Genomic DNA, 23,802 nt, shown 5'->3' on the forward strand with positions numbered 1-23,802 from the left:
AAGCTGAGGCAAGAGAATTGCTTAAGCCCGCTTCCTTTCAGCCGGAGACACCATCTTCCAGTAATTCACCAAAATGACAAACACAAAGGGAAAGAGGAGAGGCACCCAATACATGTTCTCTAGGCCTTTTAGAAAACATGGAGTTGTTGCTTTGGCCACATACATGCGAATCTACAAGAAAGGTGATATTGTAGATACACATCAAGGTATGTTCAAAAAGGCATGCCACACAAATGTTACCTGGCAAAACTGGAAGTCTACAATGTTACCCAGCATGCTGTTGGCATTGTTGTAAACAAACAAGTTAAGGGCAAGATGCTTGCGAAGAGGATATTGAGCATACTAAGCACTCTAAGAGCCTAGATAGCTTCCTGAAATGTGTGAAGGAAAATGATCAGAAAAAGAAGGAAGCCAAAGAAAAAGGTACCTGGGTTCAACTGAAGCGCCAGCCTGCGCCACCCAGAGAAGCCCACTTTGTGAGAACTAACAGAAAGGAGCCTGAGCTCCTGGAACCCATTCCCTATGAATTCATGGCATAATAAGCATATAACATAGCACACAGGAGCACCAGTGGACCCATGTTTTTAGGTGCAAGAACCTATTTATTCCCCATGAGCTCATGGCATAATAGGTGTACAGCACAGCACACAGGATAACCAATAGTCCCCATGTAACAGTGATACAAGGTGCTGGAACCTATTTCCCATGAATTCAAAAGTCAATCAACACTGTCACATTCAATGGCCAGGTGCCTCCCTGAGCTACTGGAACCTCTTCCCCTATGAATTCATGGCATGGTAGATACAAATAATAGCATAAAAATGTTTCTTGTTCATTCACTACAAGTGTGATTTTTTTTTCTCCCAAAGAAGTATTAAAGCAAATTTTAATGTGTCCTAAAAAAAAAAAAAAAAAAAGAGGGCGGCGCCTGTGGCTCAGTCGGTAGGACGCCGGCCCCATATACCGAGGGTGGCGGGTTCAAGCCCAGCCCCGGCCAAACTGCAACCAAAAAATAGCCGAGCGTTGTGGTGGGCGCCTGTAGTCCCAGCTACTCGGGAGGCTGAGGCAAGAGAATCGCTTAAGCCCAGGAGTTGGAGGTTGCTGTGAGCTGTGTGAGGCCACGGCACTCTACCGAGGGCCATAGGGTGAGACTCTGTCTCTACAAAAAAAAAAAAAAAAAAAGAGAGAGAGAGAATTGCTTAAGCCCAAGACTTTGAGGTTGCTGTGAGCTGTAACGCCATGGCACTGTACCAAGGCGGTAGAGTGAGATTCTGTCTCAAAAAAAGAAAAATAAACTGCCTTGAAGCCTCATACCTGTAGCTCATGTGTGAAAGAAAGAAAAAGAAAAGAAACTCTGCCTTGAAGCCTCATACATGTAGCTCATGTATTTCAAATGTGTCAAATCCTAAAAATTAAAAGGATATATTATGAGTTATGAAGCTGAAAGAAACTAAGTTAGTTGTCACTCATAGCAGATAAAATCAGCCACCATAGAGGAATGACTAAGTGACCCCTCTGTTCTCTCTACAGAAAGTTATAACATTACTATCATAGAAAGAGGGGGGTAAAAACGCTGCCCCCAAATGTAGAGGAGCCAGACATCATGGCCCATGCCTATAGTCCCAGATACTCACGAGGCTAAGGTAGGGGAACTACCTGAGTCCAGGAGTTTCAAACATAGCAAAATGTGTGTCTCTTTAAAAAAAAAAAAAAAAAAAAGGGCGGCGCCTGAGGCTCAGTGAGTAGGGCGCCGGCCCCATATGCCGAGGGTAGCAGGTTCAAACCCAGCCCCGGCCAAACTGCAACAAAAAAATAGTCGGGCGTGGGCGGCGCCTGTGGCTCAGTCGGTAGGGCGCCGGCCCCATATACCGAGGGTGGCGGGTTCAAACCCAGCCTCGGCCAAAACTGCAACCAAAAAATAGCCGGGCGTTGTGGCGGGCGCCTGTAGTCCCAGCTACTTGGGAGGCTGAGGCAAGAGAATCGCTTAAGCCCAGGAGTTGGAGGTTGCTGTGAGCTGTGTGAGGCCACAGCACTCTACCGAGGGCCAGAAAGTGAGACTCTGTCTCTACAAAAAAAAAAAAGGGAGGCACCTGTGGCTCAGTCGGTAAGGCACCAGCCCCATATACCGAGGGTGGCGGGTTCAAACCCAGCCCTGGCCGAACTGCAACAAAAAAATAGCTGGGTGTTGTGGCAGGCGGGAGGCTACTCGGGAGGCTGAGGCAAGAGAATGGCTGAAGCCCAGGAGTTGGAGGTTGCTGTGAGCTGTGTGATGCCATGTCACTCTACTGAGGGCCATAAAGTAAAACTTTGTCCCTACAAAAAACAAAAGAGTGAGAGAAAGTATTATTGTTGTATTATTTGTCAACTTTTTTTTTGAGACAGAATCTCATTCTGTCCCCCTGGGTAGACTTCCATCTTCCATGGCATCATAGCTCACAGCAGCCTCAAACTCTTGGGCTTTGCTGGGTGCAATGGCTCATGCCTGTAATCCCAGCACTTGGAAAGCCAAGGCAGATGGATTGCCTGAGCTCACAGGTTCAAGACCAGCCTGAATCAGAGCGAAACATTATCTCTAAAAAATAGCCAGGTGTTGGCTTGGCGCCTATTAGCTCAGTGAGTAGGGCACCAGCCACATACACCAAGGCTGATGGGCTGAGCCTGGGCCGGGCCTGCTAAACAACAATGACAACTCCAACCAAAAAACAGCTAGGCGTTGTGGCGGGCACCTGTAGTCCCAGCTACTTGGGAGGCTGAGGCAAGAGAATCACTTAAGCCCAAGAGTTTGAGGTTGCTGTGAGCTATAACGCCACAGCACTCTATCAAGGGTGATGATGTGAGACTGTCTCAAAAAAAAGCCTTGGGCTCAGGTGGTTCTCTTGCCTCAGTCTCCTGAGTAGCTGGGACTACAGGTCCCTACCCCACCTGGCTAACTTTTCTATTTTTTGTAGAGATGGGGATCTTAATTTGTTGCTGAGACTAGTCTCAAACTCCTGGGATCAAGCAATCCTCCTGCCAAGGCCTCCCAAAAGAATTACCCACCGTGCCTGGACCAGTTACTCTTCTTCTAAGGGCTTCCAATCTTCTCTTCCTTGGTGCAGACTTAGGAAACATACGTAACACGAACGCATAGACATGACCCTCTTACACTATGCCCAAAATTGCTTGGAGGTCTCAATCTGTGAAGGATTTTGCTACCTCAAGTCATGGTTCTCTCATGTGTTAATAAATAATGGTCCATTAGCTTCAGACAAGATTATAGACTCCCTGCCTGTGGTCAATGTTTACTCTGGCCTGTTGTCAAACCTAAATGAAACAGAAACTAATCCTCTGAAACAAAGGGTGCCAAAAAATGAATCAGTCTTTGTGTGCAGCCATAGAACCAAGACAGCCCCAACCCACCCAGGCTAGTACCCTCAAGTACAACATCTGCTGGAAAGGGGACCAAAGGGTGCCCCCATGCTGCATCAGGTCATGGGCCTAGGGGAACTCTAACAATGTCCTTTGGGTCCCCTAGACACTTCACTTAAGCAAACACTCTCCTTAGGGGTCTGCAAAGTATCCTAGGTTCACAGCATCATTCTGGAAGCTTTTATTACTAAACTACTCTGCCTGAGTACAGGCAGTGTTCTTCCATGAAAAGAATGAGCTATGACTGTAAGAAAATTCCTGAGACCCCATCAGTCACAGCACTATGTTCTAATACAGAGCCACATGCCAATTATCCTTCCCTAGACCTGAGATTTCTTTCCAAATTAAGACAAAGCAAAATATTTTTAAAATATCTTTGGAGAAATCGTGATCAACTACACCACAATTCCAAAGCAAAATTCACAATGATCCCTTCAGAATCACCTGGCTTATGAGGAGGGCAGTGGCTTCAGTCAATCAAGATGCTATTTGAGGCCAGGAGCGGTGGCTCACATCTGTAATCCTAGCACCTCCTCTGGGAGGCCAAGATAGGTGGACTGGTTGAGCTCAGGAGTTCAAGACCAGCCTGAGCAAGAGCAAGACCCCATCTCTACTAAAAAATAGGAAAACTAGCCAGGCTTTGTGGCAGGCGCTTGTAGTCCCAGCTACTTGGAAGGCTGAGGCAGGAGGATCTCAAGTCCAAGAGTTTGAAGTTGCTGTGAGCTACAATAATGAGCACAGCATTCTACTCAGGGCGACAAAGTGAGAATCTGTCTCAAAAACAAAAAAAAAGAGAGACAGAAAAGAAAAGATGGTATTTGAGGTATCTGTAAAACAGTGTTGCCAAAGGAAACAAAGATGGTATTTGAGGACCAGAAACGAAAGCCATCAGGGCGATTCTACTTTGGATATCTTAACCACACTCTTTGGCTCATTTCAAGGAGTTTAAATTCTTTCTTTCTTTTTTTTGAGACAGAATCTCACTCTGTTGCTCTAGGCTAGAGTGCTAATGGCATAATAGCTCACAACAACCTCAAACTCTTGGGCTCAAGCGATCCCCTTGCCTCATCCTCCCAAGTAGCTGGGATTATAGGCACCTACCACAATGCCTGTCTAGTTTTTCTATTTTTAGTAGAGATGGGGTCTCACTCTTGCTCAGGCTGGTCTCAAACTCCCGAGCTCAAGCAATCTGCCCACCTTCGTCTCCCAGAGTGCTAGGATTATAGGCCTAAGTTATTTTCAAAGAAAAACATTTTTTTTTGTAGAGACAGAGTCTCACTTTATGGCCCTCGGTAGAGTGCCATGGCATCACACAGCTCACAGCAACCTCCAACTCCTGGGCTTAAGCGATTCTCTTGCCTCAGCCTCCCAAGTAGCTGGGACTACAGGCGCCCGCCACAACGCCCAGCTATTTTTTGGTTGCAGTTCAGCCGGGGCCGGGTTTGAACCCGCCACCCTCGGTATATGGGGCCAGCGCCTTACCGACTGAGCCACAGGCGCTGCCCAGAAAAACACTTTTTTACAGACAAAAAAATTTTTTATTGTGGCAAAATATACATAACATAAAATTGACTATTTTAGGCATTTTAAAGTATATAATTCAGTGGATGAAATACATTTCCACTCTTGTACAACCATCACCACCATCTATCTCCAGAACTTTTTCATCTTCCTCAACTGAAACTAACTAAACCAATTAAGCAATACTGGTCATTTCCACTTACCACTAGTCCCTGGCAATCAGTATTCTTTCTGTCTTCATGACACTGACTGCTCTAAGTACCTCATATAAGTGAAGTCATACACTATTTATCCTATTGTGACTGAAGTATTTTACTTAGTAAAATGTTTTTATGTTAAAGTGTATGTCAGAACTTCCTAAGGCTGAAGGATAATCCATTGCATGTTTACACCACATGTTACTGATGCATCCATCTATCAGTGGACCCTTCCACCCTTTGGCTGCTGTGAACAGTGCTGATGATGTGGCTATCGGTGGCTATCGGTGTACAAATTAACTGTTCAAACCCCTGCTTTCAATTCTTTTGAGATATATGCCCAGAAGTGGAATTGCTAAATCATATGGTAATTTTATATTTTATTATTTTCCATAGTAGTGCCACCATTTTGTATTCTCACCAGCAGTGCATCCCAATTTCTCCGTATTCTTGCCAACACTTGTTTTTAAGAAAAACACTCTTGATAAATCATTCTGAGGGGGCTGCCCTTTTCTTTGCCAGGCTTCACCTGCCCCAGATCTGCTGGCCACACCCATTAATTTTTGAGCACCAGTCTGTCAGCTGCCACTGGCACTCCTGGAAGGTCTAACCTGCCCAATATCCCAGGACCCTGTACATTAGACAATGCTCCCTTGGCCTTTTTCAGTGTAATGTAGCATTTGACTACTCCATAAGGTCCTTATTCATGAGACTCGGGCAAGATGTGTATTAGCTCTGTGTGGCCCAGCACAGATTCTACAAATGCCAATGAAAGGACTTGGGGAAAAGATATTTGTGTCCCCACACCACTCACAATAGTAACACAAAGCAAGAAACACCCCCAAACAAGCTGGGCATGGTGGCTCACACCTGTAATCCTAGCCACTTAGGAGGCTGAGGCAGGAGGAATGCTTGAGTAGTTTGAGACCAGCCGGGGCAACTTAACAAGACTTCATCTCTGCAAAAAAATTAGCCAGGCGAGGTTATGCACACCTGTAGTCCAGCCCCTTCGTAGGTTGAAGCAGGAAGGATCACTTAAGCCCAGGAGTTGGAGGTTGAAGTAAGCTTCGATGGAACCACTGCACTTTATGAGCTATGATGGCACCACTGTACCCCAGCCTGGTTGATAGACAGAGAACTTGTCTCAAAAATAAGCAACCCGACCCAGGCAGAGTGGCTCACACCTGTAAACCTAGCATTCTGGAAGGCCAAGGCTGGTGGATTGCCTTAGCTCAAGAGTTCAAGACCAGTCTGAGCAAGAGTGAGACCACCGGGCCAGTGCAGTGGCTCATGCCTGCAATCCTAACACTCTGGGAGGCCAAGGCGGATGGACTGTTTGAGCTGAGGAGTTCAAGACCAGCCTCAGAAGGCCGGGTGTGGTGGCTCATGCCTGTAATCCTAGCGCTCTGGGAGGCCGAGGTGGGTGGATTGCCTGAGCTCACAGGTTCGAAACCAACCTGAGAAAGAGGGAGAGACCCTATCTCTAAAAAATAGCCGGGCACTGTGGCCAGCGCCTTTAGTCCCAGCTACGTTGGAGGATGAGGTAAGAGAATCATTTAAGCCCAAGAGTTTGAGGTTGCTGTGAGCTGTGATACCATAACACTCTACTGAGGGTGACATAGTGAGACTCTGTCTCAAAAAAAAAAAAAAAAAAGGGTGGCGCCTGTGGCCCAAAGGACTAAGGCGCCAGCCCCATATGCCAGAGGTGGCCCCATATGCTGGAGGTGGCGGGTTCAAATCCAGTCATGGCAAAAACTATATTAAAAAAAATAAATAAAAACAAAAAACAAAAACCTCACACAAACACCCCCACTCCCAACAGAAACAAACTAAAATTCCTATCCAAACTCTTCAGTAGCGAGTCTAGAACCTTCCTCCAAAGGGAAGTCACCTTGGAGAACAGATACTGTTTGAGGAATGACACCTTTCACTGCCTTACATGTAAAACTTCTATTTATAATAGCAGAAAAACTGAAAATGTTAAATAAGAATTAACTAAATTAAGAAGACGGTAATCTCTCTCACATGCTTTCCATAGCTTAATTCTTATTTTTGTAAGACTGAATTAACATAACTTAAATTAGAAGAGAACCCTATTATTAAAATATACATTAAGAAGCAAACATAAGGCTCGGTGACTCTGGCTCAAGAGGCTAAAGCGCCAGCCACATACACCTGAGCTGGCGGGTTCAAATCCAGCCCAGGCCCGCCAAACAACAATGACGGCTGCAACCAAAAAATAGCTGGGCATTGTGCCAGGTGCCTGTAGTCCCAGCTACTTGGGAGGCTGAGGCAGGAGACTCGCTTGAGCCCAGGAGTTGCAGAGTACTGTGAGCAGTGACGCTACATCACTCTACTGAGGGCGACATAATGAGACTCTGTCTCAAAAAAAAAAAAAAAGAAAAGAACTACTAATGAGACAATTAGGACCATTTCAACATGATATAATTTAAAAAATATTTTTTTTTGAAACAGAGTGTCATTATGTCACCCTTGGTAGAATGCTGTGGTGTCACAGCTCACAGCAACCTCCAACTATTGGGCTTAAGTGATTCTCTTGCCTCAGCCTCCCAAGTAGCTGGGACTACAGGCACCCACCACAATGCCTGGCTACTTTTTTGTTGCAGTTGTCATTGTTGTTTAACTGGCTCGGGCTGGTTTAGAACCTGTCAACCTTGGTATATGTGGCTGGCCCCGTAACCACTGTGCTACAGATACCTAGCCAAGTTGAAAAAAATTTTTTTTGTTTTGTTTTGTTTTTTTTGAGCAGGGCTGGGTTTGAACCCACCACCTCTGGTACATGGGGCCAGTGCCCTACTCCTTTGAGCCACAGGCACTGCCCTGAAAAAAATTTTTAAGGAATGATCATGTTTTTTAGGCAAAATAATGGTATTCTAGGCTTGGTGCCCATATCTCAGTGGTTAGGGCACAGGCTACATGCACAGGGGCTGTTGGATTCAAACCCAGCCCTACTAAACAACAATGACAACAACAACAAAAATAGCCAGGTGTTGTGGCAGGCGCCCATAATCCCAGCTACTAGGGAGGCTGAGGCAAGAGAATCTCTTAAACCCAAGAGTTTGAGGGTGACGTAGTGAGACTGTCTCAAAAAAAAAAAAAAAAATGGTATTCTAGATGCAGTCAGATCCTCATCTCTTAGATATACACTGAAATATTTATGGATAAAATAACATTTCTTAGATATGCTTCCTTTAAATTTATTTTTTCTCTCTCTTTCATTCTTAGGTGGGCCACAGAGAGAAGGTAGAGTGCAGATGAAACAAGACAGGCCAAGAGTTGGTAACTAGTGAAGCCAGTGATGGGTGACAGATCCAAGTCAACTGTGCATCATCTTGGCAAACTGTCTGTTCCTTCAAACTCTGATGTGGACTCTAAATTCTATCTTGAGGGAAAAATACAAGGCAAAATACTACTACCTATTACTTCTATTACACAGTAAGCTAAGAGTTATATATGAATATACACATATGTTTATTTATTCAATTGATTTAATTTTTTTCTTTTTTTTGAAGACAAAGTCCCCTCAGTAGAGTTCCATGGCATCATAGCTCACAGCAACCTCAAACTCTTGGACTCAAGAGATCTCTTGCCTCAGCCTCCCTAGTAGCTGGGACTAAAGGCACCTGCCACAATACCCAGCTATTTTTAGACATGAGGTCTCGCTCTAGCTCAGGTTGGTGAGCTCAGGCAAATACCCCCATCTCGACCCTGCCAAGTGCTAGAATTACAAGCATGAACCACCACACTAGGCCTCATTTTATTTTTGAGACAGAGTCTCACTCTGTCCCCCTGGTAGAGTGCCACAGCATCATAGCTCACAGCAACCTCAATCTCTTAGACTCAAGCGATCCTCTTGCCTCAACCTCCAAAGTAATTGGGACTACAGGCACTCACCACAAAACTTGGCTATTTTTCTTTCTTTAGTAAAGGGGTCTTGTTCTTGCTCAGGGTAGTCTTGAACTCCTGAGCTCAAGCAATCCACCTGCCTCGGCCTCCCAGAGTGCTGGGGTTAAAGGTGTAAGCCACTGCACCCAACCTAAAAATGTAATTTATTTAAAAAACAAAAATATAGGCTCTGTGCCTGTGGCTCAAGCAACTAAGGCACCAGCCATATACACCTGAGCTGGCGGGTTCGAATCCAGCCCAGGCCCGCCAAACAACAATGATGGCTGCAACCAAAAAATAGCCAGCCTTTGTGGCGGGCACCTGTAGTCCCAGCTACTTGGGAGGGTGGAAGCAGGAGAATCACTTAAGCCCAGGAGATAGAGGTTGCTGTAAGCTGTGATGCCACGGCACTCTACCCCAGGGCGAAAGCTTGAGGCTCTGTCTCAAAAAAAGGAAAGAAAAAAAAAGTAATTTAAATGTAATCACATGCAAATAATCATCCGTTTACTTTCTAATGAACAAAAATGTATTCAATATGATTGTCAAACTAGGCAAAATAACATAAGAGAAAAATCTTCCCCAATGTATCTTGTTTATGAGCCAAACAATGGAAAATTTTCACCTCAGCAAGCTGGTCTCAGGAAGACTAAGGCTCATCCCTGTTGCCTAGATACCAGTGACATCTAGGAGCTTACAAAAGGCTCTGGCAAACCTCTTGCAAGAGAGACTGGGTAAGTTCTTCAATTGGCGGTTAATCTTTCCTGGCACAGTATACCACTCAGACAGATACAGGCCTGGTATACAGTGTACTTACATGTCACCTATGAAACTTCAAAGCACAAAAGAAGCCCATAACATCTGTTAAACTGACTTCTACAACTGTATGAACTCTAGTGCTAGTTGCTAGTTCTCATCTATTTGATTTCCAAAGATGTCTGTGAATTCTAAAGTTACAAAGTCTGTAAACCTACTGGAATGACAATTAACAGTTCAACTGACTTTTTCTCCAAATAAAAAGTTACTAAATGAACAACTGGCCTAATATGTCAAATATGATAAAATATTCATTTTGCCATTTTTTTTTTTTTTTGAGTCAGAGTCTCAAGCTGTCATCCTGGGTAGGGTACTGTGGCATCACACGTCACAGCAACCTCCACCTCCTGGGCTCAAGGGATTCTCCAGCCTCCGCCTCCCAAGTAGCTGGGACTACAGGTGCCTGCCACAACGCCCCGCTATTTTTTGGTTGCAGCCTTCATTGTTGTTTGGCGGCCTGGGCTGGATTTGAACCCTCCAGTTCAGGTGTATGTGGCTGGTGCCTTAGCCGCTTGAGCCACAGGCAAAGAACCAATTTTGCCATTTCTAATTCTGATAACCATTAAAGTTAAAACACCACCACACTGAAACTTTTCTTTAAATATCTGACACCAAGTTATAGGATGCAATTATACAAATCCCACACCAACCACCTCCCGAAATAAGCATCTTAGTTCACTCAAAATGTTACCTGGCTAAAATGCAAATGCAGCAAACATTGTAAATAATGGTATTCAACAAAATCACTGTAATCATGGCCCTTTATTTTTAAAAAAATTATAAAACTGGTGATCTGCAACATTTTTTGTTTTTTGAGACAGAGTCTCACTACGTCACCCTCGGTAGAGTGCATGGCGTCACAGCTCGCAGCAACCTCAAACTCCTGGACTCAAGCGATTCTCTTGCCTCCGCCTCCCACGTACCTAGGACTACAGGCGCCCGCCACAAAGCCCAGCTAAACATTTTTGTTACCACTTTTCAAAAGCTTTAATACTTTTTCTTAAGACTATTCAAGATGACTTTATTTTGTTCTATGTACATTTTCCTACTGAAATGTTTAGTTTCAAACTGCTTCACCAGGCATCTAACAGCACTAGATTTAAGTGGTTACTACGTTTTACTTTCAGTCATCTTTCTGTTAGTGCACCTTTCTTAATATGAAACGAAATACAATCCTACAATGAAACAAGTCATGAGGATCCAAAAGACAAAAGCAGAATGTAATCAACTATAAAGAGCAGAAATACCACTATAAAGAGTGGGCCCTCTGATTCCATTTTAAAAAGGCGTTTTTTCAATAAGATTAGGTGTGCAGCTACACCGCCTCACAGGCCCAACGGGCATTCAACACCCAAAATGGCTGCACATCTGCGGGCCCCAGGTAACAGTACCTGAGGCGCTGGGCTGAGCCCTCCCCCCAAAGATCCAAGTAGACCATCCTCTATAACCTGGGAGGTCGTGGCCGCCAATGACGGGAAATCACTCAAAGACAGGTGAGATCTTGCCCCTACGAAGGCTCAGACAGACTTCCTTAACCACTGGGAAAGATGCTGCCGCTCATAAAGTCCCAAGACCCCCTCCAATAACCGGAAGGATTCTCTCTCCCCAAAAGCAGAGAAGATCTTCTCTTCCCAAAGATCTGAAAAAAGAATGCTCCTCCCAAAAGAGCGAGGGAACTCTAGCTCCGAAAAGACCCGAGAAGACCTCCCCAACAAGAATCGCCAGAGACCCTCTTCCCTAATAACTCGAGACTCCAATAACCAGAGATCCTTTCTCCTAACAGCCCGGTAAATGCCTCTCCGAAAGCTCATGGGGAAGCGGGCGTTACCTGCTGCCTCAGCGCGGTCAAGCAGTGCTGCGGTCCTATTGTTTCTCTCCCACCAAAATGGCGGTGGCCAGGCCGAACCCCGCCCCCTACACCTCGCTCCCGGCCCGCCTCCCTATTGGCTCGCACTAAGAGCTGCGAACACGGACTGGACTGTCTGAAAGGCGCTGTTGCTAGGGTGCCGGGATTCGCTGCGGCAGCTTCCGGAAGGGGCGGGGATGGGGCGTGCCCCAAGGAGGGGAGAGGCTTTGTCCTCCATGGATCAGAATGGTCAGGTCAGATGCGGGTGGACACACCACTCCCTGGCTGCAGACCACTGGACGGACTTCAGGATGCAAGGGAGTTGGGGGAATCAACCAACTGTCCTGATGTCTTCGGTATCTTAAGGCGGTTTCGCAGGATGCGGAATTTCAGCGCTAACATTGAGACGTTCTGAGGCAAACTGGAAAGTTGGTCACCCTAACGAGATGGACAGATTAGATGTGAATAGAGGGAGAGACGGACAAAAGAGTGGTTGTAGGCGGCGCCTGTGGCTCAAAGGAGTAGGGCGCCGGCCCCATATGCTGGAGGTGGCAGGTTCAAACCCAGCCCCGGCCAAAAACTGCAAAAAAAAAAAAAAAAAAGGAGTGGCTGACGACTGGACAAAGAAATGGTTATATACTATATAGAAGGAAAGATGGGGCGGCGCCTGTGGCTCAGTCGGTAGGGCGCTGGCCCCATATACCGAGGGTGGCGGGTTCAAACCCAGCCCCGGCCAAACTGCAACCAAAAAAAAAATAGCCGGGCGTTGTGGCGGGCGCCTGTGGTCCCAGCTACTAGGGAGGCTGAGGCAAGAGAATCACTTAAGCCCAGGAGTTGGAGGTTGCTGTGAGCTGTGTGAGGCCACGGCACTCTACCCAGGGCCATAAAGTGAGACTCTGTCTCTACAAAAAAAAAAAAAAGAAGGAAAGATGGTTGCATGTAGATGGGTGGACAAATGACCAGAAATAGAAGGGTGGACAGAGGAGTGGATGTAAAGAGTTTTCTGTGAGCTGATGAATGAACCAGTGCCCAACCCTGTCCCATCAAGCTCCCTACCACAGGGCTTCTCTTAGACTTATTTGTCCTAGCGTGTGTTGGCCAGAAGTGTTCTCAAGTGGATGAATGTCAATGTAGCTGGTAGAGGGAAGGGAGGAGGTGGGTGCCAGTGAGAGTGGGCTCAGGGCAGAGCCTCCTGATCTCTGCTCTTTCTGTAAAGAAGGCCAATGTTGGACGGCAACCATAGCTCAGTGGGTAGGGTGCCAGCCACATACACAAAGGCTGGCAGGTTCAAACCCAGCCAGGGCCACCTAAAACAACAATGAACTGCAACAAAAACAATAGCTGAGCATTGTGGCAGGTGTCTGTAGTTCCAGCTACTTGGGAGGCTGAGGCAAGAGAATTGCTTAAGCCCAAGAGTTTGAGGTTGCTGTGAGCTGTGACACCATGGCACTCTACCCAGTGTGACAGCTTGAGGCTCTGTCTCAAAAAAAAAAAAAAAAAGGAAAGCCAATGGTGCAGTCCTGTGTACTCAGCATTTGTAGAGGTGTGCATTACTCACCTATACTCTCTTTAGTTCAACAAATATTTTTTGTGGGTTTTTTTGGCCGGGGCTGGGTTTGAACCTGCCACCTCCGGCATATGGGACCGGCGCCCTACTCCTTGAGCCACAGGTGCCACCCTCAACAAATATTTTTTAATCACACTGTGATGGAAATACACAAGAGAGCAAGACCAGTAAATAAATAAATACTCCTGCCTTTATGAGAGTATGAAGCAGAGACTTTCTGTGAGGGACTGATCTCTCCTCTCTTGGAAGCACCTTCCTTCCCTGTGCGGCTTTCAAGGGTCCATGCCCCTTTGTTTTCCTATGATCTAACTAGTTTCTCATCTTTGCCTCTCCTCTCCCTCTGTCTATATTCACTCCCACATATTCTCATCTAGGTGCATGATTTCTTTTTTTTTTTTTTATTGTTGGGGATTCATTGAGGGTACAATAAGCCAGGTTACATTGATTGCAATTGTTAGGCAAAGTCCCTCTTGCTAGGTGCATGATTTCATGTGCCACCTACATATCAGTCACTCCCAAAGGTGTTTGTCCATTTCAGACTCTCCCTAAGTGCTAGATTCAATGTCTAGCTATTGACTAGGAATCTATACTCTCCCTTCCAGTCACTGGTATCTAAAACTCAACTTGTGTCACCCCACCTCTGGCTCATTCCCAAAACTGCCCCACCCTACTTCCTACAATGGCAGCTCGTTCCTACTTATTGCAGCTAAACACCCCATAATATACTTTGATTACTTTTATTCACACCTACATCCAACATGCCAGGAAGTTTTTCTGCCTCCATCAGCATCATGTACCCAGAATGATATCATTTCTTGCCATGTCCAAGGCTTCACTAAGTCCAAACCACCACCATCTCTCCCCAGGGCAATGTCACAGCTGCCTTCCAGTCTCCTGCTATTGGCTTCGATGCCTTCAGTCTGTTCTCCACACATCTGCCTGTGAATACATGTCAGATCCCTTCATGCCCTGCTCAGGACCCTGCAGTAAGTTAACGCTCCTCCCTAAGGAGGAGGTAAAATGTAGCACTGGATCAGGCCCAGAAGGCCCATCACACTTAGCAGTATCACTGGATGGCCTGGCCCAGTTCTTGTTATCATTCCTGTCTGTGGCTTCAGGACCTGCAGAGGCTTCTGAATGAAGGCTCAAAAGGCATCCGTCATATAGATCCTTACAGATTGGTCACTACTCCACCTTCCTCTCCCCACCCAATCTCCCATTCCAGTGCTCCTATGTATGTAGTGCAAAGCTAGACAAGGCAAGTTCTCTCAGACAACCCTAGCAATAATTTACTCTTTCATTCCCTCCACAATTGTTTACCAAGGGGCTAGGCTCAGTGGCTCACACCTATAATCCTAGCACTCTGAGAGGCCAAGATGGGTGGACTGCTTGAGTTCAGGAATTTGAGACCAGCCTGAACAATAGCAAGGCCCCTTCTCTATTAAAAATAGAAAAATTAGTAGGGCATTGTGGGTGGGGGGGCCTGTAGGACCTTCCCTACTTGGGAAGCTGAGGCAAGAGGATAGCTTGAGCCCAAGAGTTTGAGGTTGCTATGAGGTATACTGACACCATGGCACTCAAACCCACACATTAGAGTCTCTGTCTCAAGTAAATAAATAAAATAAAAAGTGCTGCTTGGTGCCTGTGGCTCAAGTAGGTAAGCGCTAACCAAATACACCCGAGCTGGCAGATTCAAATCCAGCCTGGGCCCACCAAACAACAATGATGGCTGCAACCAAAAAATAGCTGGGCATTGTGGCAGGCACCTGTAGTCCCAGCTACTTGGGAGGCTGAGGCAGGAAACTCACTTGAGCCCAGGAGTTGGAGGTTGCTGTGAGCTGTGATGCCATAGCACTCTACCCAAGGCGACAGCTTGAGGCTGTGTCTCAAAAAAAATAAAAATAAAAATAAAAAGTGCTTACCAAGGGCTATCATGGACTAGACACTGGGGATGTGAGAAAAATGAACACAGCAAGAATTCAACTGATTGATGAGGTCTCTAGCCTCTGGGGGTGGGAGGAGGGGAACAGACAATGAAAGAACAAATAACATAATTGTGTGCAGGGTGACTACAACGGAGAAAAGGCACCAAGCTGAAGTGCAGCGCACAGTGTTTATGTCCAAAACACTAGGAAAGGTGTATCTAAGAAAGGGACATCTGAGTTAAGATCAACCCAAAGGCTTTGGCTGATCACCAAAAGATGTAGGGGAATCCATTCCTGGCAGAAAGCACAGATCCTAAAGAAAGCACAAGTTTGACATTTGGAAAGAATACAAAGAAAGTGCTTGGTTTTAATGGAAGAAATAGCTCAGCGTTCAAGGAAAAGATGCAGACAGTCGAACATGAGGGAACAGACCAAATATCTGGAGGGTAAATCCAGGAATTGTGATGCATAAACAACAGGAATCCTAGAAAGAGTAAAAGGGACAGCTGAAATAGTAGAACTGACTAGCGAAATTACAGAAGGAAACTTCAATGACATGAAGAAAAGCTGTGTCTACAGGTGTGCGGGGCTGTCCACATTCCCACATGGAACAGAAGAGAAAGACTATAGTAAAACTCTTTTAAATAATTTTTTTTTCCAAACACCAACTCAAACCGGATATAGATTTTTTTTTTTGAGACAGAGCCTCAAGCTATCACCCTGGGTAGAGTGCCGTGGCATTACAGCTCATAGCAACCTCCAACTTCTGGGCTCAAGCAATTCTCCTGCCTCTGTCTCCCAAGTAGCTGGGACTACAGGCACCAGCCACAATGCCCAGCCATTTTTTTTAGTTGCAACCCTGTTGTTTGGCGGGCCCAGGCTGGATTCGAACCTGCCAGCTCAGGTATATGTGGCTGGCCTTAGCCGCTTCAGTCACAGGTGCCGAGCCAGAAAACCACTTTTTTTTTTTTTTATATTTTGAGACCAAGTCTCACTTTGTTGCCCTCGGTAGAGTGCTGTGCTGTCAGGGCTCACAGCAACCTCAAACTCTTGGGCTCAACCAATTGATTCTCTTGGTCCAGCCTCCCCAGGTAGCTGGGACGACAGACTCCTGCTACAATGCCTGGCTATTTTTAAAGACTAGGTCTCACTCTGGTTCAGGCTGGTCTTGAATCCCTGAGCTCAGGCAATCCACCCACCTCAGCGTCCTAAGTGCTAGGATTACGGACATGAGCCACTACACCTGGCAAAGAAAAACCATTTATGGGCAGTGCCTGTGGCTCAGTGAATAGGGCGCTGACCCCATATGCCGAGGGTGGCGGGTTCAGACCCAGCCCCGGCCAAACTGCAACAAAAAATAGCCAGGTGTTGTGGTGGGCACCTGTAGTCCCAGCTACTGGGGAGGCTGAGGCAAGAGAATCACCTAAGTCCAGGAGCCGGAGGTTGCTGTGAGCTGTGATGCCACAACACTCTACCAAGGGCGATAAAGTGAGACTCTGTCTCTACAAAAAAAAAAAGAAAAGAAAAACCATTTATTTAAAAATCTGGGACTATCAGACTCCTTTGTATGCTAAAAAAAAACATTTTTTTGATAAAAAAAATAGTCTGAATTCAGTGGTTGACACCCGTAATCCTAGCACTCTAGGAGGCCAAGTTGGGTGGATTGCTTGAGTTCAGGAGTTCAAGACCAACCTGAGCAAGAGTGAGACCCCCCGTCTCCACTAAAATAGAAAATTTGCCGGGCAATGTGGACACCTGTAGTCTCAACCACCTGGCGGCTGAGGCAAGAGAATCACTTGAGCCTTAGAGTTTGAGGTTGCTGTGAGCTGTGACGCTATGGCACTCTACTGAGGGCAACAAAGTGAGACCTGTCTCAAAAAAAAAATGGCCAACAAAGTGACATAATATTAATAAAAGTATAGGAACTGTACCAGGTGGGAAATTTATAAAATCTTTTTTTTTTTTTTTAAGAATGCACCATGGGGCGGTGCCTGTGGCTCAGTCGGTAAGGCACTGGCCCCATATACCAAGGGTGGCGGGTTCAAACCCGGCCCTGGCCGAACTACAACCAAAAAATAGCCAGGCGTTGTGGCAGGCGCCTGTAGTCCCAGCCACTCGGGAGGCTGAGGCAAGAGAATCGCTTAAGCCCAGGAGTTGGAGGTTGCTGTGAGCTGTGTGAAGCCACGGCACTCTACCGAGGGCCATAAAGTGAGACTCTGTCTCTACAAAAAAAAAAAAAAAAAAATGCACCAAAGACATTCGCATTTTTTTTTAAAGCAAATGACAAAGACCCAGTATACCAGCTTTACAAACCTAAGCTTAACATTATATATTTAAACAACTGTTAAAACTTACTAAGATGCCAGCATTCATGCACAGCTAGAAAACATCCTTATAGTAAACCAGTAAACCAGAAATGTTTTACCATTAATGTATTAATATCTTTCACTACTAAATACTGAAAAAAAACTGAAATTATTTCTGTAGAAGGTTTATCCTGCGATGCTAACTTCACAGCAGGCTGACGCTATTTGGCACGTTTCAGACACAATGGAAAAGCAGGTCCATGCTGGTGTTAGTGCACACTCTGTTCTACCACTACTGGAGTACGTTTAATAAAAAAGCAAAATGCATACAGAAATTTACAACAATTTTAAAGACAAATAAATGGTCCTATTATGTGGTCCCAACAATAAACTCAAAAGTCTATGACAAATATGGCTCCGATGAATTGTTTATAAATACTCAGATTAGGTACAGTGATACTGAAAGTCGAGTTCGTTTGAAATCTTCAAAAAAAGTTCCTGTTAATCCTCAAATGGTGCTTGCTACAGTTAACATTTCTGTTAAACGCGTGGGTTGAGTCACTTGTTATCCAAGTGCAGCTGCTCCTTACCATTTATTGTCAGGGACTTGAGCTGCCTGTCTTCCTCAATTTCCACTCTTTCTTGACCATTCTCCACAATTCTCTTTGTAGTGATCTTTCTGCCATTAACTATTTTTGTATAAGTCGATATAGACTTGAAATTGCCCATCCCACTACCACCAACTGATGTGGAGGAGAATGAAGTGAGACCCCCGTGATCTAGCGACCCGAATGAAGAAAATCCTGCAGGAAATCCCACAGAAAATCCTGTATTAAAAGAAGAAAATCCACTTCCAAAAGGTGAAATCCACTGAAGCCAGAGAAAAACGACCCTGTTCCTCGGTTTCTGCTTCCTCGGAGACCCCTCTGATTCCCAATAAAGTCCTCAAATGGGTCTTCAAAGAAGTCAAATCTAAAGGGGTCCCTTCCACCAAAAAATTCCCTGAAGACATCCTCGGAATGTGAAGCCATAATCAAATGGATTGTCCAGATGACTTCCACCTCCTCCACCGTTTAATCCTTCTTTGCCATATTTGTCATAGACGTCCCGCTTTTTAGGATCTGACAACACCTCATACGCCTCAGCTACTTGTTTGAATTTTCTCTCTGCTTCTTCTTTATTCTCGGGGTTTTTATCTGGGTGCCACTTTAGTGCCAGTTTTCGGTACGCCTTTTTAATATCCTCAGCTAAAGCATGTCTCTGCACGCCTAGAACATCATAGTAATCCACCATGTTTTAAATAATTGTTGGAACAGGTCCAAGGATGCGGACGACCGAATGCGTGAAGGAGGGAGGGGGCAGCGGCCCGGGGCTCCTCGCGGCTCCGGCACAGCTGCGCTGGTGGTGGCGGATCGGAAATTTATAAAATCTTATTAAAGGATATGAAGCCTATAGAATATTATTAAAGGAGAAGAAAATAGCAAATGAAAAGACACACCAAATTCATGGTGTGATATGTGGTCCAGATCTCAACTCTCAGTTGTGTTTCTTTCTGAGAAAGGTCTTCAGCAGAAGGCAGCCACATGGTTTAAGGTTAATCATAAGGCTATCCACCCCAAAGGTAAACTGGTGCCCTCGCTGGTCAATTGAATGAATGAATTATTCTGACTTCTGTTGCCATATATAAATCTCACTTCTTTTAAAACTTCAGGCTTGGGCAGTGCCTGTGGCTCAGTGAGTAGGGTGCCGGCCCCATATATCAAGGATGGCGGGTTCAAACCCGGCCCTGCCCAAACTGCAACAAAAAAATAGCTGGGCATTGTGGTGGGTACTTGTTGTCCAGCTACTCGGGAGACTGAGGCAAGAGAATTGCTTAAGCCCAAGAGCTGGAGGTTCCTGTGAGCTGTGATGCCATTGCGCTCTAACGAGGGTGACAAGACTCTGTCTTGGAAAAAAAAGGGGGGGGCAGTGCCTGTGGCTCAAAGGAATAGGGTGCGGGCCCCATATGCTGGAGGTGGCAGGTTCAAATCCAGCCCCGGCCAAAAAAACTGCAATAAATAAATAAATAAATAAAGTAAAACTTCATATAAATAGAACATGTATTTTTTATGTATTCAATATGTATTCTTCTGTATGTAGCTTTTTAAATTCAACATTATGTCTCACTGTAACCTTGAACTCTTTAGCTCAAGTGATCCTCCTGCCTCAGTCCCCAAATAGCTAGGACTACAGCTGCATGCCACAACATCCAACTTTTTTTTTTTTTCTGAGACAGAGTCTCACTATGTTGCCCTCAGTAGAGTGCTGTGGTGTCACAGTGCACAGCAACCTCCAACTCCTGGGCTTAAGTGATTCTCTTGCCTCCGCCTCCCAAGTAGCTGGGACTACATGTGCCCACCACAACTCTTGGCTATTTTTTTGCTGCCAGGCACGTGATCACCACAACTCCTGGCTATTTTTATTTATCAGGCTCGAGCTGGTTTGAACCCGCCTGCCTCGTCATATGTGTCCAGTGCCACTGAACTAAGGGCACCAAGCCATTCAACTCATCTTAGACATATTTTTCTATAGAGACAGGGTCTTGCTATATTGCTCATGTTGGTCTTGATCTCCTGACATCAAGCCACTTTCCTCCCAAAGTGTTGGAATTACAGATGTGAGTATTGCACTCAGCTTAATTATACCATGTTATTGATTCATTCATCTGTTGATGGGCATCTAGGCTAATCATAGATTTTGACTACCATAGCTGCTATTTCCTTACATATCTTTTGGAGGATACAACCTTTTCTTTTTTTTTCTGTTGCATATAATCCAGGCTCTTCAGATCCTTCCACTACCATGCTTAACATGTTGGCTTCTGTCCTCATGCTTGTGGCCCCACCATTGTGAGATAGCTGCATCTTTTCCATATATCACATTAGTATTCAAAGCTGCACAAGCCCCATCTATTTCCTTTATCAGATAAGCAAACACCTTCTCAAAATCCTCACCCCACCCCTCACAGACTTCCATTTATTTCTTGATCACCAAATTTGGGTCACCTGTGGCTGCTTCTAGGTGTAAGGAGGCTGAGAAGTCAGAGAATGACATAAGGATTGGTCCATTACTTGAAACTAGACACTTGCCATACTGAACAAAATCCGAGTGTTTTTTTTTTTTGTTTTGTTTTGTTTTGTTTTGAGACAGAGTCTCACTATGTTGCCCTCAGTAGAATGCCATAGTGTCTCAACTCACAGCAACCTCAAACTCTTGGGCTTAAGTGATTCTCTTGCCTCAGCCTCCCAAGTAGCTGGGACTATAGGCACCCACCACAAAGCCCGGCTATTTTTTTATTGCAAATGCTATTGTTGTTTAGCTGGTCCAGGCCGGGTTCAAACGCACCAGCCCTGGTGTATGTGGCTGGCGCTGTAAGCACTGTGCTATGGGCACTGAGCCAAAAATCAGGGTGTTTTAGAAAGGAGACAGAGAAAAAGGTATTAGGTCCTAGTTGACCAACAGAACCTCACAACATGAATATATGTTCAAATTCTTCAGAAGCCAAGGAATACAAATCCAAGTAAAAAATGTAATAATATCAAAACTGTGGAGAGAATAAAAAGATCAGTTGAGGCCGGGCATGGTGGCTCATACCTGTAATCTCAACACTCTGGGAGGCTGAGGAGGGTGGATTGCTTGAGCTCACAAGTTCAAGACCAGCCCAAGCAAGAACTAGATCCTACCTCTAACATTAGCTGGGTGTTGTGGCAGGTGCCTGTAGTCCCAGCTTCTCAGAAGGCTAAGGCAAGAGAATCACTTGAGCCAGTAGTCCCAGCTTCTCAGAAGGCTAAGGCAAGAGAATCACTTGAGCCCAAGAGTCTGAGGTTGCTGTGAGCTATGACGCTACAGAACTGTACCAGGGGTGACCAAGTTGAGACTCTGTCTCAAAAAAAAAAAAAAAAAAAGTCAGTCATTGCCAGGTGTTTGGTGGGAGTGATAAAACAGGTGGAGCCCTTAGGGTAGGGAAACTACTCTAAATGATATTGTAAAGGTGGACACATAATAGATTTGTCAAAACCCGTAGGATAAATAGTATGAATATTTGTGTGCCCCAAAATTCATATATTGAAACCTAATCACTAATATAATGGGATTGGGAGGTAGGGCCTTTGGGAGGTGATTAGGTCATGATGGCAGAGCCTTCATGAATGTATTCCTGCCCTTATAAAAGAGGCTCCAGAGAGTGCTCTTGCCCCTTTACCATGTAAAGATGCGGCAAGAACGTACCTTCTATGAACCAGGAAACGGGCTCTCACCAGCATTTTGGTCTTGGATTTCCCAGCCTCTAGAATTTTGAGAAATAAATTTCTTTTCTATTGTTTATAAATTACCTATAGCAATCCGAAGAACTAAAACAATGCACATCACAAAGAACAAACCTTATGTAAACTATGGGTTTTGGTTAATGATATGTCACATTGGCTTATTGATTATGACAAGTGTACCACATTGATGTGGGTTGTTGATAGTGGGGGAGGCCATACATGTGTATGGGTAAGGGTATATGGGAATTCTCTGTACCTCTGCTCAATTTTGTTGTGAACCTAAAACTGCTTGAAAAAATTAAGTCCACCCAGAAGGAAAAAAATCCTTTTATCATAAGGACACTTGTACTAGACTGTTTATTGCAGCTCAATTTACAATCGCCAAAATGTGGAAACAGCCTAAATGCCCACCAACCCAGGAATGGATTAACAAGCTGTGGTATATGTATACCATGGAATACTATTCAGCTATTAAAAAAAATGGAGACTTTACATCTTTCGTATTAACCTGGATGGACGTGGAAGACATTATTCTTAGTAAAGCATCACAAGAATGGAGAAGCATGAATCCTATGTACTCAATTTTGATATGAGGACAATTAATGACAATTATGGTTATGGGGGGGAAGCAGAAAGAGGGACGGAGGGAGAGGGGTGAGGCCTTGGTGTGTGTGACACTTTATGGGGTCAAGACATGATTGCAAGAGGGACTTTACCTAACAATTGCAATCGGTGTATCCTGGCTTATTGTACCCTCAATGAATCCCCAACAACAAAAAAAAAAAATAAAGCTGTTTTAAAAAGGCAAAATATGAGAAAAAAAAAAAGAAAAAATTAAGTCCACTAAAAAAAAAAAAATGAGTAACAATGATACAAGCCACTTTACAGAGTCTCACGTTGTCACCCCCGGTAGAATGCTGTGGCATCACAGCTCACAGCAACCTCAAATTCTTAGATTCAAGTAATTCTCTTGCCTCAGCCTCCCAAGTAGCTGGGAGTATAGGCGCCCGCTGCAATGCCTGGCTATTTCTTTTGGTTATAGTTGTCATTATTTGGTAGGCCCAGGCTGGATTTGAACCCGCCAGGTCCGGTGATGTGGCTAGCGCCCTAGCCACTGAGCTACAGGTGCCAAGCCAGAATTGTTTTTTGAGAGAGAGTCTCGCTCTGTTGCCCTGGGTAGAGTGCTGTGGCCTTATAGCTCTCTGCAATCTCAAACTCTTAAGCTTAATCGATCTTCTTGCCTTACCCTCCCAAGTAGCTGGGACTAAAGGTGACTACCACAATGCTTGGCTAGTTTTTCTATATTTAGTAGAGACGAGGTCATGCTCTTGATGAGGTTGGTCTTGAAGTCCTGAGCTCAGGCTATCCACACACCTCAGCCTCTCAGTGTGCTAGGATTACAGGTGTGAGACACAAAATTTTTGATACTCCTACAAAAGGTGGAGTCTAATTTCCCTCTCTTTAAATATGGGCTGACCTTAGTGACTTTGCTTCTATTGAATAGAATAGGGCAGAGTGACATTTCTGAGAGTGACTCCTGAATTGGGGTTAGGAAAGAGAATAGAACTTCTACCAAAGGGCCAGGTAGAAGTGACTCACGCCTGTAATCCTAACATTCTGGGAGGCCGAGGCAGGTGGATTGCTTAAGCTCCCAAGTTCAACACCAGCCTGAGCAAGAGCAAGACCCCATCTCTAAAAATAACTGGGTGTTGAAATGGGCGCCTTAGTCCCAGCTACTCAGAAGTCTGAGGCAAGTGAAGAAGCTTGAGCCCAGGAGTTTGAGGTTGCTGTGAGCTATGACACCATAGCACTCTACCCAGGGTGACAAAGTAAAACTCCATCTCAAAAGAAAAAAAAAAAAAAGAAGAGAGCAGGGAGAGTAGGAAAGGGGTAAAAACCTGGCTTGCTCTCTCCTGGGACAACCAGCCTTGGAACCTATCTACTATATTGTGAAGAAGCCCGGGGTACATGGAGAGGCCATATGTGGGTTTTCCAGCCTCGGCTAAGAT

At 45.1% G+C, this 23,802-nt stretch overlaps 1 protein-coding gene and 1 pseudogene across 6 annotated transcripts in view; both read right to left on the reverse strand.

Annotated features, from left to right (window-relative positions):
• Positions 1–11,786, reverse strand: part of IP6K2 (inositol hexakisphosphate kinase 2) — a 32,247-nt gene extending 20,461 nt beyond the window's left edge. For 3 of the 6 annotated variants that reach the window (XM_053599123.1, XM_053599118.1, XM_053599125.1), the window contains exon 1: positions 11,674–11,746. The gene's annotated coding sequence lies outside the window, so the exon portion shown is untranslated. Of the gene's footprint in view, positions 1–11,673 lie in introns of all 6 variants that reach the window. The other 3 variants (XM_053599119.1, XM_053599117.1, XM_053599122.1) reach the window with 2 other exon arrangements.
• Positions 11,787–17,911: 6,125 nt separating this feature from the next.
• On the reverse strand, positions 17,912–18,782 carry LOC128591546 (dnaJ homolog subfamily B member 6-like; annotated as a pseudogene).
• Positions 18,783–23,802: the final 5,020 nt, after the last annotated feature.

The sequence above is a fragment of the Nycticebus coucang genome, chromosome 8 (assembly GCF_027406575.1).
Source record: "Nycticebus coucang isolate mNycCou1 chromosome 8, mNycCou1.pri, whole genome shotgun sequence".
NCBI classification, from domain to species: domain Eukaryota; kingdom Metazoa; phylum Chordata; class Mammalia; order Primates; family Lorisidae; genus Nycticebus; species Nycticebus coucang.